A 17,318-nucleotide genomic window follows, 5' to 3' on the forward strand; every position below is an offset into this window, starting at 1 on the left:
TACAATCAATCTAAAATGAAAACTGACTAGGAGGGGGCTCTCTTGGCCTAGAGGTTAAGGTGTCCGCCTCTCATTCAATAGGTTGTGGGTTCTAATCCGGATAGCATGGAAAATTTTCTTCTCTAAAATGGTCTCCTTTCACATCCTTTCCTGCTTTCTAACAATGTTCTGTCATCTGCTTTCGTCTCTACTTACTACCCCCACCCACTCACCTCCTTTATCCCCTCCTCTGGGCTCCTGACTCTATGTGCAGCCTTTCTACTGCTACTCTTTGGCTCCTTCTTACTGCGGTCTTTCAGCCACACCCCTGATCTTCCGGTAGGAAAGATCTACAACTATCCTTTTCGGACTAGAGTGAAAAATCTTGGAGGTCCCTTGTGCAAGTTGCGCACGTTAAAGGTTCCTTGGTGGTCGAAAATCGATTAAAGCAGGCATCGGCTGCCACCTGGGCAAAATTAAAAATCTCCTTCCAACTGAAAATGTTAAATGTGTCCCGCACGATCATATGACCTAGCGCCATGAAACGCTAACAAAAAAAAAGAGAACAGGAAAAAAATGACCAGGGAATTGTGGCATTTATTGTGTCAACGTGCTTTGAACTTTGAGTCAACAAATTGTAATCGCTAAACTGCTTTTTACTTGTAGTTCGAGAAAAAATTGTGATGGTCCCTTGCACTCGACGGATGATACAGACACCCTTAAGTGCACCTAGTAGTCGACTGGTGACATATTTACGTCTCAATGTTTGATTTTGTGCAGTGTTCTTTATCATTTTTTTTTCACTCTTGGTACAGTGGTATTTCTGTAGTTATGTTGTTAATACTGATGTGTTTGTTGAGTAAAGGGATTGAAAACGGAGGTGAAACGTCGTGTGACCATTGTGTGGTTTGTTTCATATAGGTCAAGCTTTTGTGTGCATTGACTAGAGAGATATTGTAACAATTAGGTTTAGCCTGTGTGTTCTTTGAGTAGAGAAATTTTTTCTGACAAGGGAATTATCCCGTTCAGTTGTGATTACCAGTTCACGGTATCTATTGTTACATAATATTATAGTCTCCTATTATTGCCTCTGTAATTTCTCCGGTGTGATATCCAGTGCTAGCCTACTGTTTTATATATTTGTATTTCATTTTCATGTTCTTCGAGCAGTGCTCTGACTTGTATCTGAATATACTAGACTGTGTACTCTGGTGTATTTCTGGTTTACTGTGGAGCGTGTAACTTGACTCAGTTTGAGCCAAATGAAGGGTAAGGGAGAAGATGCTGCCGTCACGTAAATACAGAGAGACTGGTGTTTGGCCTTCATTTGGGTGTGATGGTGAGGACCACAGTATGCTCGCTTTGCAAGCAAAGTTTCTATAAGGAGTGAAGAACTGTGGCTGTGGCCGAGGCTGTGCATGGTCTATGAGTATAAGTCTATGGAACTGTGTGTGGAACTGTGTGTCAATGCTGTTTGTTGGTGATGAGAAATTGTGCGGGTGACCTTGGGCCAAGTTTCCAATGGGAAATTGTTTTTTGGGGGTTTTAAAACAAATTTTTTATATATATATTTTTTACTTTGATCATCTTCAGAGTTGTATGATTCCCTCAAATGGCTCTTAGGTCAGTTGTGGCAGAGGCTATAACGACTGCATCGTGTAAGACTCCACCGTATGTTATTATGAAAAGTGACCTACTATAACAAAGTCTTGACACTGAGTTGTCAAGAATGAGATGTACTTTCAGGCATTCATAATGTATGTACGGGTAGTCTCATGGATTATCTCTTTAAGCTCATGCCGTTAAACTTTTTTGAATTAATGAGCCCTGTTTCTCAAGTAGACTCGACAGAGTAGGCTGAAAGTGGATGGCTCTTTGATAATTTAATATTATATGAAAAAAAAAAATATGAGGAAATACAACTTTTACAGTTGCTGCTTATTTAATTATTTTTTCAGTATAGATTTGACACAATCCTTATTTGCAAAAGCTTTAAAAAGGGAGAATGCTTATTAGATTAGGTTAGTTATGGTACCATCATTTTCTGTGAAGGTTGGAGTGAGAGACCTTCAGTGCACTTTGCTAGGATTTGTTTCTATAAACTTATATTCCATAAGTGGTGTAAGTCAACCTTTTCAGTCAAATGTTACAGCATTTTCTTTTCAGTGTATATGTATTTCAGTTTTCCTATCTGTCATCCATGTATACGTATTTCTTTTTCCTTGTTTGAATTCGACCTTTATCCTGGGTTGGCTGTGCTGGGCAAAGTTGAATCAGCCTGCCGTAGGGTAAGAGTTTGTTAACTGTTGTAAACTAATTATAGAACTAAGACCATTCATTGGAACAAATCACTACCTCAGAATTACGAAGTTCTGACATTTTTGGCCGTTTTGAGTTACTACTATTAAAATCGTAAGCATATTCAGTCGTTTTCAATATGTTCCAAGAATTGCTTTCGAAAAAGCTTGACATAATATTGGAATTTTAATTTCTCAAAACTAGGTAGCCTACAGAGCAGATAGAACGTTGTCGTTCTGAGGTAACGAACTGTCAAGACTGGTCCAGTGTCGTCAAGTAGAACAGAAACATCACAATGGTAGATCATCAAGTGGACTGGCACCATACAATCTTGTAGCTCCTAAAATCAAGAAGGTTAATGTTATGAGGGTATTTTTTCCTTCAGCATTTCTATATAGGCCTATACAGTGAAGTCGGCTTTAACCGATATTTGCACGACCTCTGGATTTTTATTCCGTTCAGTTGAGTTTTCAGTTTAGAGAGGTTTCCCAAATAGAAAGGAAAAAAGTTGGGATTAAATTTCTTTGGGTTTACCACTGGTTTTGGATGAAAAGTTTAATTTCAGATTTAGTGGACCCCTCTGAATAAATGTGAGGCATCATGGTGCAATCAGGCGCTCATTAAACTGGAATTTATTTTCCCGCCGGTTTGGTAGTTTTTATATTTCTGGTTTTTTTGCCCAACTCCTTTTATTTTTGTCCTTTTAAAAACACATTTTTGTGTGGATTTTACTGAAGAGCATAAATTAAAAGTACAAAAAATGTAAGTCTTCAGTTCCCAAGGACTCTCAAGCTATGGAAATCACCAAACTTTGGCAGCCATTTTCTGGCTAATTTTACTTCTGAAGCCTTTCGACCCCCAACACTTTCAACTGCAAATATCTCAACTTTCATTTAAGTTAAATGGGTAGGCCTATTATTTTTTTCCAACAAAAGAAAAACAAATGAACCTGCTTTAAGATGATACCAGTAACTCCACATGCCTAAAAACTGATGAACCTGATTCCACCACGTCGTGATCAATATATAATAGGCCTATATATTATACATAATGCCTCTGGTCTAAAAAATAGAAGTGACATTCATGCCTATTTTCTGTTATCATAGATCCACAACAGTCACCTTGTACTTCTATTGTGTGACCATAGTGTGTCTGTAGTTTACTGAAATGAGATTGCCACTTTGCGAACTTTACAATATATATCATAAAGACCACTTAAAAATAAAAGTAGACTGTCATAAATTTGCCTAGCCAAGCTGCTAGCTACATTGTGTGGAACGGGCATTAATGAACTATTTAAAAAACACGTTGTACTGTGTTGTTTTTGTTGGGAGTTTTGTTTTGTTTTGTTTTTTATGTGGGTTTTTTTTTTAATAAAATAAAATGGTAAAAACAAATAATAAAAAAAAGAATTTCTTTAAAAAAGGCAAGTTTCTGTGATAATACAAATCACTTTTTTGTAAAATGCATTGTACTTGTATGTTCTCATGTTGTAGTGTGCATTAAAAGCTTGACTTTGAACTTTTTTTGTTGTTGTATTTTGTTGGGGTTTTTTGTTGTTTTTTTGCTCCACGCTTTTAATGTCCATTAACGAACACATTTCTGTATGGATTTTATTGGAAAATGTTGATCGAAAACACAGTTTCCAACGAAATTATAGGCTACATTGGAAGTCATCACACTTTGGTGGGCATTTTCTCACTGATTTTGCATCTGACACCAGGTGACCCCCACTTCCTCCAATCGCAAATGCATCGACTTTTTCTGTCGTCTGCTTTCCTCTTTAGTTGCTGCCCCCACCCCATCACCTCCTTTGCCCCCTCCTCTGGGCTACTGACTCTTTTAGCAGGCTGTCTACTGCTACTCCTTGGCTCCTTCTTACTGCTGTCTTCCAGCCACACCCCTGGCCCTATGGCTGGTAAGATATACACCAAGCCTTCTCGAACAAGGGAAAAAATGTCTGAGGTCCTATGTGTAAGTTGCGCGCGTTATAGATCCTTTGGTGGTCCAACATCAATAAGAGTACGTTTCGGCCGCCACGAGGGCAAAATTCAAAATTTCCTACCAACTGGAGATGTTTGGTGTCTCCCGCGCACTCATATGGCCTTATTATGCAGTTGCGAGCGCCGTAAAACACTTACAAAATATATCTGTGATCTTCTTCGGTCGGTCACTTCTGGAGATGTTCCCCGCCCGTCACCGAGCCTAACAAGAGGACACTTTGCTCATCGGATAACCAAAGCTGTGCCAGAGATACCCCGGGGTTATACTCTTCACGAGAGTGCACTAGATCCTCAGGTCAAGATTGACCCAGGGACTGAAGGGGCTTCAGCTCCCAACCGATTGAGTGGCAAGGGCTGTGCCACCCTCACGTCTAAGAGGAAAACCTGGGCCAAAGAGGTGTGTTGGTGAGGAACAGTCAGCAGACTATCTCACCTCAACCACCAGGTACCCAGTTTCCCTCTGCACGGGTCGTACCTCACGGTGAACAAGGAGCCCACTCTGTGGGATGTGTGACCTCTAGTTCTACTGCAGATGAGGTCAACGTTGGAAAAGGAGACAGCAGAAGAAAGAAAAAAGGGAGGTGATGAGGAAAATACACCAAAGATGCCGCACGTGGATCCCAGAGGGTTGGGGTCTATGTGCGACATTTCGTCATTGGAAGGGTTTCATCACCAGCAGACGAGACAATGGGTCTATTTATATACCCCCCCCCCCAAACACATGGGGGACTGTTTAGAGTTTTACGGCGCTAGCAACCATAAAATTCCACATACTGAAAGCGTAAGACACCTGTCGGTTGTTTTCCTGTTAATTCGCAGCTGAACAGAATGACTGAAGTTTAACATTTCTGGTAAAAATTAAACTGTAGAAACAATTATTTACATTTTTTAAAGGCTGCTTTCCATGGGACTGTTATATGGCGTGCCGAAAGCCGCACCGATAAAGTCGGCGCCGAAAGCCGCGCTGATTTTCATTTCCATGGACTAGGCCTACATGCCGCGCGTATTTTTGCCACACCGATAGGGCGCCAACATTCCATTGCATTTCCTCCATTCACAACACGATGCAGTGGCGGTAGGTAGTGAAGGGCTCATGGGCTTGAGCCCCCACCCCCACCCACCAACTCTATCTCATAGCAAATGAAAATAACGAAATATGCAGTTGAAACCGTTACGATCGCACGCAATGAACATAGAATGATCAATTTGGCGGCTTGCTAGTTTGTCAGAGGCCTCGACTGTGCCCTGCATGGAGGAAGTTATCACTGACACTCTCAAACAGAGTAAATTAATGACTGATTGATTTTATGAATTTAATGTTTTTTTCAATTGTTTTTAACGAAAGAACAGGCATTATTGAAATTTTACTGAGTAATTTAAATTTGATTTGATTTGTATACAAAAAGGAAAAAATATTGAGCACAAGCTGAATTGACATTTTTAACTTAGAGGGACTATATCTCTACACCGCCAATTTGAAGGTGGAAAACAACCCCCCCCCCCCACCCCCCCCCACATAAATTGCAACTAGTGTTAAAGTGCTGTAATTATAACTGTTATCTATACTCAAATTGTGACAAGCTGGGCCTGTGATAAACTGGCTCACAAGTTGGATGGGGCCCCTGAAGACTATTTCGGCTATTACAAACCCCAGAGAGCTCGTATTTATTGCTGTGGGACATCATGTAACATTGGGGATTTAAAACCTGTTGTTTAAAAAAGTAAATATGGTTCAGTTGCCATGGAAACGGCGGCCATCATGAATCGACAGGTAACAAAGTTTGAACCCACACCTCCCAGTAACCAGGGTTAATCAATTTACTGATAAAGTGCCAGTCAAAGCACTGAACTTGTCATTCTGATCTAAAGCATTTTATGTATGAATCGACCAGGTTAAGATTCGAGCACAGTTTGAAGCAGTCAGCTTTTGTTAAGATAGATCTATTAGTTTAAATACAATAACTCGCCGTCGTCCATGCAGATCTATTATATATATATACACTTATTATGACGGCGAACAGTGGCAGCTGCGCCTAACCGGCTGCCGGCTACATGATGCCTCGTGTCACGGCTGTGCGCGGAAGCGTCATGCATGAACCGGCTTAGTGCAGAGAACCGGCCACATGCATTGTGCTGCACATTTTTTTCCTCACATAACCGGCTACGAGGGAAATAAAACTATCGGTTGTGGTATTTCAGAAAAATCAAGTAGTATTAGGTCCCAACACGTATAACATTCTGGATGATTTTTGTATAAAAATATGAAAGACTGTGCTGCGAGTTTTAACAATAATCCGTTTTATTTATCCCTCCTGTAAAATTTGCCTTTCTACAGGTAGCCGGTTTGTGAACAACACCTACGAAATAATATGTCTCTTAGTCCATTATTATGAAGGTTTTAAAATCTGTAAATGCTCTTGATCTCATCCAGCAGATTTGTATGTGATAATAGCGCATTCTTCTTCAATAATCAATCCTTTTACCATATTATGCGACGTTACTTTCATTTTTTTCTGTTTCTTTTTAAAAACGACAAAAATCTCTAAATCATCCATAACTGTTCTGTCTGCCATGATGCAAACATGTGTGTTAAGTTTCTCCCAGACTAGGTCTAGTGTGTGTGTGTGTGTGTGGGGGGGGGGGGGGGAGGTGCAGCCCAGTTTGTCACAATTTCATTAAATATTTGAGTACTGATGACAATCATATTTACAGCTCTACCGTAAGCTGACAAAACGCCTTTTTCTCTTCGTAGCAGTTTCGAGAAAAAGAGGGGTTTTTTTGTCAGTTTTACCATTGAAAAATAGTCATTCTGAAATTTGAATTCTAGTTTATTCAAAAACTAGTTACAGTTTCAATTTAATTTTTTCACACAAGAATGGTAATTGGTCAGGCTGTTGATTTAGCAAATAAAAAAGATTGTCATCAAATTTTTTTAAAGTTGTTTTGTCAGCTTACGGCAGAGCTGTAGTAGTAACTTACGTTTTTTTTAATTCTCCACCTTCAAATTGGTGGCGTAGAGGTCCCTCTTAAATGTAAATTCACCTTGTGTTGTTCAGTGTTTCTTCCTTTTTGTATCCAATTCAAAGCAAATTACTCTGTAAAATTTCAAAAATGAATGTTCTTTCGATAAAAACAATTGAAAAATTAAATTCAATTCACACCAATCAAGCATTACTCTTTTCCAGGGTGTCAGTGATAACTTCCATCATGCAGGGCACAGTCGAGGCCAGTGACAAACTGGGCCTGTGACGAACGGAAATGCTTCCGTGGGAAGAATAATGCTGCTCAAGAGGTGCGGCTGCCCTCAGGTCGATTCTGTCGTGTAATAACAAACCAAGTTTCCTCGATTTCGTCCGGCCGTACGGCTTGCTTACGGTTTTTAAAAAAACCTGTCCGGTCTGCCCGTGTAATAGTAGGCCCTTTACACTCCCATTGCGACAGTTTAGTCTACGGGTATTTAGGAGCCGGGCATCGAGCCTGCCAGCCAGAGGCGACCCAGGCTAAGACGGTACTTCGTCAAAGAAAAACCCGAGAAAAATCTCCCCACACAGGAATCGAACTCCTGTCTTCTGCATGCAGCGGAGAAGCTCCTAGCCGCTATAACACAGCGGTCAGAACAGCCGTGACTTCAGGACTTTCAATTCTATTTTTGATGGGAATGACCCTAAGGTCATTACATCTAAGAACAAATTAGCAGTTAGCAACCTGACTGTCACTGGCAAAGCCATTTCTGACCACCATCTGCTACTGGTCTTTGGTCCGGCTGTCCAAAAACACCGAAGACCTCAAGGAATTGTGTGGTCAAGACGTACACGAAACGTTGATGCTGTGTCGCTGACCGAGGAATTAGGCAGTTCGCAATCGGATATGACAGGCTGTTTCTTTCCTTAGTGAAGGTGTTTTTACGCTTAAATCGATATAATTTAGATACTTTTGGAGATGGGCTTTGACCCTGTCTGCCAGGGCCACCCCAGGCTGAGAGGATACAACTTACCAGCAGAAAACGCTAAAAAAAAAAGTTTCCCTTGGCAGGAATCGAACTCTTGTCTTCTGCGTGCCACGCAAAGCTACACTGCGGATACCATTACCAACCAAAATGTCCTTGATCTTGCTATCCAAAAATACTATACCAAAAATGTGGATTGGTGGGTGCTCTGAAGTGCTATGCTCCTTTTTTCCTACCAAACCGTTTGTCCGGGTGCTCTCGTGGTCCAGAGGTTACGGTGTTCACCTCGCATTCAATAGATCCCGAGTTCAAAACCTGTCAGCGAAGAAACATTTTTTTTCTTTAAAATATTCTCATTTCACCTCCTTTCCTGCTCGATAATCATGTTCTGTCGTCTGCTTTCGTCTCCACTTTCTGCCCAACCACCCCCTCCTCTGGGCTCCTTTCTCTTTCTGCAGCCTTTCTACTGCTACTCCTCGGCTCCTTACTGCTGTCTATCAGCCACAACCCTGATCTTAGGGTAGGTAGGATCGAACATCTAGCCTTCTCGGACAAGGGTGAATATTTTCGGAGGTCCGGAGTGCAAGTTACGCACGTTAAATATCCCTTGGTGGTTCAAAGTAGATAAGAGAAGGCTTCGGCCGTCACCTGGCCAAAATTTAAAATTAATTCCTACCAAACTGTAAATTGTTTAATGTGTCCCGCGCGCTCATAATATGACCTTATGCGCCTTCGGACGCCGTAAAACACTTACCAAAACACATTAAAAACTGTTGCCGTCCTAATCTCGCCTCCATTTTAGGTGATTGTTACTAATTTGTAACACTTCTAGACTCTGGCACTTATATGGCTATACTGTGTAACATGTGCCCTTGTTACTGCTGCTGTTGTTACTGCAACTGTTGCTTCTGATGTTATTGTTACTGCTACTGTTACTACCACTCTGTTGATACTGCTACAGTGTGTGTGTGTGTGTGTGTGTGTGTGTGTGTGTGTGTGTGTGTGTGTGTGGTAGCCTATCCGTTTAAAATATTTGGAGCCCCGAAGAGTGTGCTCTTCGCCAGGGCCATCGCCTCTCTTGGGTAGCGGGTGAAGCAGCCAACCTCCCTGAATCCTCCGCAAAGAGATGCCACTGCCGGACCTCCGAGGACAACATTGGGTCCGATGTTTTGTTTATGCTATTTTTGTAAGCCTGCAGCCCAGAGAAATGACCAGTCCTGATTTTTGCCAGTAGGGACTGGCCGCTGCGGGACTTTATATGAGCCTCTCGTTTTAAGGAAATTGCCCAGTATATTTCCGTTTGTCAGCGTGTGAGATATCGGAGGGTCTTTTGTAATCAGTTTTATCTGGGTGCACGCACTTTCCATATGTAATTTGGCGGCCTGGACCCGACAGCGCTGTCGCCAGTTAGGCATTACTGTCAGCGAGATCGTTGCCGAAGATATCGCAGTGACCAGGGATCCACTGAATGGTGGGTTGGGTGTTGCATTATTTGTGTGCAGTCGCATTTAGTCCAGGGATGGTGATGTTCTCACTAGTGCCATGCATAACGCTTGACTGTCAGTGAAGATAACGACTGAGAACGATGCATCGCACTGTTTGTTGCTCGAAAGGTGGCGGATAGTGGAACGGCCTACATTATGTAGGGTAGCTGCGAATAACCAATAAGCAGTCGCGGACCAACTGGAGACAGTCTTGGAGAACAAGGTGGAACAGGGTGGTGGCAACCCTGTCTCTATAAAATACCTTATGCGCTCAGTAAAGAGACTGTCAGGCGAGAGGGAGGCGCCGAAACCTGCCACCTGCCCCCACTGCCTTGTGGGTTAGTCCTTTTGGACAAAGGCTAGAGGAGTAAACCGTACAAAAATCCAGCAGAGGGCAAGGGGAAACCACTGCTGTATTCTTTCCCTAGAACATTATGGATCATATCACTTCAATAAATAAAGATGACGACGTAAAGGGGAGTTCTGAAAGAACTGCCTCGTCCAGTAGGGTCAGTCATGCACAGCAGGTGACACCAGATCGTCATCAAGATACTGCTCACAAAAGCAAAAAGCAAACAAGAAACATAGCAACCTGGAATGTGAGAACAATGCTAAAGAAAGGAAAACTGAACAACATCAAGAAAGAAATGAAGAGAATGAATGTTAACATCATGGGTTTATGTGAAGTACGATGGACAGGAGCTGGCAGAATATTGACCGACAGCTATAACATCATTTACTCAGAAGGCGACAAACATGAAAGAGGAGTAGCGGTCAGTATGGACATGCCAAAATCGAAGACACTGAAGGGGTACCTGACAATATCAGACAGAGTCATGCTGGTGAGACTGAAAGGATATATCACCCTTCGATACAACCATCATCCAAGCGTATGCGCCAACCTCAGAAAGCAAAGAAGAAGAAATAGAGAAATTTCATGATGAAATAAACCAAGCAAAGACACATTGTAAATCACAAGATAGTGTCATAGTCATGGGAGATTTTAATGCAAAAGTGGAGCAACAAGACATGCAGACATAGTGGGTCCATATGGACTGGGAACCAGAAATGAAAGAGGAGAAAAACTGATAGAATGGGCCATCCTGAATGACATGATTATTGGAAACACTTGGTATGAACAACCACCAAGAAGATTATGGACCTGGAAGAGTCCTGGAGACAGCGCTCGCAACCAGATCGACTATATCATGATCAAGAAAAGATTCAAAAACGGGATGCTAAATGTCAAAACGCGGCCAGGTGCAGACTGTTACAGTGACCATGTACCGGTAGTGGGAAAATTTAGAATCAGATTGAAAAAAACCCACACATGAGCAAGAACAAGAATATGAAACTAAACGTGACATTACTACAGTCAAACAAAGAAATGCAAGATAAATTCAGAATAACTGTACAGAACAAATTCGGCCCCTTAGAAGAAATACAAGACAGAGAAAAACAATGGGAACAGCTTAAAACATCTATATGAGGCTGCAAAAGACGTCATACCGGAAAGGACAATAAAAGCAAAGAAGAAATGGATGACTGAAGAAATTCTTATGGAGGAAGGAAGAACAAACAAATACAAAATGGAAAAATGTGTGAATCTTCAAAAAGAAATCAGACACAAATGTAATCTAGCAAAAGAGACCTGGTTAAAAGAAGAATGTGAGGAAATGGAAAATCATTCCAATGACAACTCAAAAGATCTGCACAGAAAAATTAAAGAGGTGTGCCATAAAAGAACACGTGATTCGACGGGATGCCTCAAATTAAAGGATGGGAATATCATCATGGATAAAGATAAGATACTAGAACGTTGGAGAGAATATATCGGTGACCTGTACAATGACAAAAGAGATGAACAAAGAAGAGTGGAAAATAACAACGAGGGACCACCAATCATGAAAGAAGAAGTTATCAAGGCATTACGAAAGATGAACAATGGGAAAGCTGCATGACCGGACAACATTACCACAGAGATGATTAAAGCTTTAGAAGACTTTGGAATCACCACGCTGACAAAATTTCTTAACAACATGTATGCCACTGGACATATTCCATCAGACTTGTCAAAATCTATCTTCATAGCTTTACCAAAGAAACCTAATGCAAACGAATGTGAAACGCATCGTACCATCAGCCTCATGAGCCACATAACAAAAATATTACTCAGAATAATTATGATGAGAATACGAAATAATAATAATAATAGATAGCAGTTGTATAGCGCATATCCCCGCTCAACAGCAGGCTCTATGCGCTTTACACTATATTATTACCCCAGCAGACCATAGAACACTCCGAAACATTCTCAGCTTCCCAGGAAGCACACAGTGCAAGCAGCTGATTAAGCGCTCAAACACTAACAAACTGACAAGAAATAAAATTCTCACAGAAATAGCCCAAGGACAGTGTGGATTAATTGAAGGCAAAGGCACTGTAAATGCCATATATGTCATCAGAACAACAATAGAACATGCCCTAGAAGTTCAGAAAGATCTTCATTTATGTTTTATAGACTACACCAAGGCATTCGACAAAGTTAGGCACGACAAGATCATTGACAGGCTGGAAGTTCTTAATATCGACGGGAAAGACTTAAGGACTATCAAAAACATGTACTGGGATCAAACTGCTGCAATGAGGATAGAAAACGACATCAGCGAATACATACAGATTAAAAGAGGAGTCAGACAAGGATGTGTACTTTCTCCAGACTTGTTCTCCCTGTATAGTGAAAATATCATGAGACACATAGAAGAAATGTCTGGTATCTCGATAGGGGGACATAATATAAACAATCTAAGATATGCAGAAGACACGGTCCTAATCGCAGAAGATGAAGAACACCTGCAGAATCTATTAAATGTCATCGTACAAGAGAGTGACAACATGGGCTTAAGCCTAAACATTAAGAAAACCGAAACGATGGTGAAAAGCAGAAAAACTCCACCCCCAACATACAATGTCAAAATCAATGATATCACCCTCAAGCAAGTACAACATTTTAAATATTTGGGGGCCATTATATCATCAGATATTAGATGTCACACCGAAATTAAAAGCCGCATTTGCCAAGCAAAAGCAACCTTCCACAAGATGAAACAGATACTAACAAACATCAATCTGTCACTGGAAATGAGAAAAAGAGTACTGAAAAGTTACATCGAGCCAATCCTATTATACGGGTGCGAAGCGTGGACAATCAATAAACAGCTGGAAAGAATAATTGTAGCGACAAGAGTTGTGGTTCATAAGACGCATGCTCCGTATCCCATGGACAGCTAGAAAAACAGATCAAAAAGTACTGGTAGAAGCAAATTATAGAAGACAACTTATCACGAATATAAGAAAACGACAAGCAAATTTCTTCGGACACCCAATGCGGAAAGAAGCATTAGAGAATATTGTAACAACAGGCAAGTTTGATGGAAAGAGAGGCAGAGGCAGACAGAGGGAAAAGATACTGGACAAGATGACAACATGGCTAGGAGCAGCAAGAACAACAGACACCATTGCTGCAGCGCTAGACAGAGTGAAGTGGAGGTCCATGATCGCATCGCCCACGCCAGTCGGCAAGGCACCGGATGATGATGACTCTGATGGACTCGGGAGTGGTTGGGAGTTCGTCGGTTTCCAAACGTTTAGATTGTTGAGATGCGTGGGATCTGACTTGGTGGGGGAGGGGGGCAATAGATGTTTTACAGTGTGGCCCATTTCCTCTTCCCGACCTTCACTTTACACATCGAAAGCTCAGTTCCCCTAATGGACGCGTCTCGGACATGTTTGAAAATTAGGTTATTCTTGATATAAAAGATGAGACCTCCACCTTCGTCCTGTTTTCGCCTGTCCACTCTGATCGATGAGCATCCCTCGAATCTATGTGTCTTCTTACCTGGTTTTAGTTTCGACTCCTGGATGAGGCAGATGTCGAAATCACCCTCCATGACGTGAAGTCCAAGCTCATTTGCCTTAGTCGTTATGCCATCGGCGTTCCGCTGCAGAATGCGGAGCGAGCTTTTGGTCCGCTTTTGAGGGTCCTCGGCAGATGATTCGATCGCTGTACCACCTATGTGAAGTCGCTGGGGTTATTTGACCGCTTACAGCTCTCACAGTTCCAGCCGTAGTTACCTTCCGCTGCGGCGTTTGCGAGCAGTCCTGTTAGTTTCGTGCAAGACTTGGGGAAATACTTGGTGCAGGACGCGCACGCAACTAGTGTGGTATTCGCTCGGTTCCAGCAAACCTTACAGTTGGTTTTGGGCCGTGGGAAGGATGGTGTGGGGAAGGGGGGGGTTAGATCTGACAGTGTCGTGTATGATTGAGATTGCAGTTGATGCCGTGTTGCAGGAATGGGTTGCACATCTCCATTTCTTCTTGGGAAGGTACCTGCCGATGTGGCTGCATCTAACGTCCTTGTAGTATTCGTTTGAGCATCCCAATTCGGCGCAGCGGACACGGCTGGCGTTTTTCCTGAGCATCTTGCTGCAGACGCTGCGCTCGAGTCTGGCAAAGGGCTCTTGTCCGGGTGTTTGGTCGACAGGGAGTGGGGGTGAAGAGTGGACTCTGAAGAGCTATTCGCGCTTCCTGGAGTTCCGGGAGTTGCCGCTGCAGGATTGATGACAGTTCTCGTTACAGTCGTCAGCACTGCATGAACAGGTTAAGGAGCAGCCTCTCTTTTCGGCCGCAGGCGTTGCAAACCTGTGGCGGCAGGACATCCGGTAAAGGGGTGTCCCTTTCGGCTTGGGCAACAATGTTGATTGCGATAGCCCCCCTATAGGTCTGAGAGTGCCGATTGAGAGTCGGCTGAGTATTGTAAGTGGGAGTTTCTCCAGCGCTGGTGCTGTCTTCATTGGAGACGCTGGGTGGCTCTCGTGGCCTAGAGGTTAAAGTGTTGGCCTCTCATTCAAAGGTCCCGGGTTCGAATCCGGGTAGCGTCCGAAAAATTTTGTTCTCTAAAATTGTCTCCTTTCACCTCCTTTCCTGCTCTCTAGCAATGTTCTGTTGTCTGCTTTCATTTCCACTTTCTGCCCTCACCCCCTCACCTCCTTTGCCCCCTCCTCTGGGCTCCTGCAGGCTTTCTGCAGCCTTTCTACTGCTACTCCTTGGCTCTTCCTTACTACTGTCTTTCTGCCACACCCCTGATCTTCTGGTAGGAAAGATCTACACCTAGCCTTCTCGGACAAGGGCGAAAAATCTCGGAGGGCCCGTGTGCAAGTTGCGCACGTTAAAGATCCCTTGGTGGTCTAAAATCGATAAGAGTAGGCTTCGGCCGCCACCCGGGCAAAATTCGAAATTTCCTACCAACTGAAAATATTAGGTGTGTCCCGCGCGCTCATATGACCTATGCAGTTGCGAGCGTCGTAAAACACTTTACAAAAACAAAAACAAATTGGAGACGCTGGGTCCCGGGGAGAAAAATGGGGAGGCCGGGCTGCCTCTCGATGACGCGCTGTCTCTGTGGAGATGCGGTGTCGGCTTGGGTTTGGCATCCTTTTGTTTGACCTGTTGTTGTTTTTTTCTCTGAGATACCTTAAATTCTATTTGCCTTTTTTCCTTCTCTTTTTTATCTTTTCGTTTTTGGAATCCTTTATAAATTGTTTTCTCTCAGTCTCCTCATGACATTTGGGGGTGTGGAGACATGGTTCAGAGGCCGAAGTGACAACAGAGTGTCTAGGGTATGTTGTTTTATTTTTCTCTTCAGTGAATAAGTCAACACTGTCCGCGTCAAAAACCACAGGCTGGGTGACCATTTAGGAAAAGCGTTCACTTGTCAAAACAATATTTTAGTAAAGAGAGACCTGGACCCAAACTGATTTTTAAAAATTAAAACCACACACGAAGACCAGTCTTGATGATAACACTCCCCCGACGCGGGAAAGTTGAAATAACCTATTGAAATTTTCACGACTTCAAGGAGAAATTTATATCACAATAATCACCGAAACTTAACGCACATGAAGGTATAACTTTTAAATATATCCAGGAATTAAAACAGTCAAGAACACCACAAATTATTAAGAGGAGCACAGAAGGCTGCCTGTTGGCGCGATTATCCCTCACTCACTTCTGCTACTGTTATTACTGCTACTATTGTTACTGCTACTGTTGTTATTGGAGTTGATTTCACTCTCCTGGTCAGTGAGACGAAGCCAGTTCCATTGAACAAAGTTACTTTCAGAGTCGGGCCGACACGATACGAGGCTGACCGTGGTGGGAATTATAAGACAAATTGGCACAAGTCATTGTGCAAAAGCTGGAGAGTCTACGTTCGTTAGTGGATGAAACCATGACAGTACGTTGCGCCACGAATTTTTGATCGCACTATAAGTGAACTAAGAGAGAATAGGTAATTCAATTTCTTATATTGTGCGTGTAAGTCGTACTAAGACGCAAATCAAAACAAACAAAAAATTAAACCTGGATTCGGCTTGTGTGAACAAAGCTTCATAAGAAACTGTGTCAAACTAGCTTGCTTCATGGCATGAGTCAGATCAGCTGTAACAAGTGTAACAACAAGACGTGCAGTGTCGATTGAAACATTTTGACTGAAGCGTCGAATTGGGAAAGAGGTAAGCTTTAATTTCTTAAGAACATTTGACCACTAACACTGGCCAGATTGGAAACGTGGCAAAATGGTTAGAGAGAGAGGGAGAGAGAGAGAGAGAGAGAGAGAGAGAGAGAGAGAGAGAGAGAGAGGGGGGGGAGGCGGGAGAGACTAGAGCTTTGTGTGATTGACGAAACCGGATGAAGCTGGAATAACGAGCAATTTTATCTCTATTGTTTGCCAAACCATACGTTTTTAAAACTGAAATAGCGAGCAATGTTACCTCTATTGTTTACCAAACTATACATTTTCTAACACTGGAATAGCGAGTGGTTCCTGAGAAGAGGCATGATTATTTATTAATTTTAGAAAGGATAACCGATACTATTATACATATTTCTCTCTGGGTTTGACAGGCTTGAGACTGTCATCATAGATCTATATCCCATCATGAAGTATCTCCAAACTGTTGTTTGATAAAAAATATTTTAAAAAGTCTTTGTCTTATCAGAATCGACAGCCGTCAGCTATGACACCTGTCTTCCCTTTCCTCATTATGACAAACTCCTCCATGGCTCTGGACAGAGATAGTCAAGACGCACAGAACCAAACACAAACCGATATACTAACACACAACCTATACAGTGATTTAAAATCTCCTTCAGTGTATTGTGACTCATTGCCGCGAGAAGCCTCGTTTAGGAATTTATTTTTAATTTTTTTTTTTACGATTCTTGTTTTTGACACGTCTTGGGGAAAACAGCAACGTATAATATGACTCATGAGACCTTGAACTTCACAACAGACAGTCTTTTACACGATGATTATAATTTCATGTTGTTCTAGATGTGTGGTCCTTTCCCTTCCCACCCTCACCCCCGCCGCTCCCACCTCTGTATGTTTGTCTGTCTGCCTGTCTGTCTGTCGGTCCGTCTGTCTGTCTCTCTCTGTCTGTTTGTCTGTCTGTCTGTTTGTCTGTCTGTCTGTCTGTTTGTCAGTCTCTCTCTCTCTCTCTCTCTCTCTCTCTCTATCTCTCTCTCTCTGTGTCTCTCTCTCTCATT

This window comes from Aplysia californica, unplaced genomic scaffold (genome assembly GCF_000002075.1).
Source record: "Aplysia californica isolate F4 #8 unplaced genomic scaffold, AplCal3.0 scaffold00059, whole genome shotgun sequence".
NCBI lineage: Eukaryota > Metazoa > Mollusca > Gastropoda > Aplysiida > Aplysiidae > Aplysia > Aplysia californica.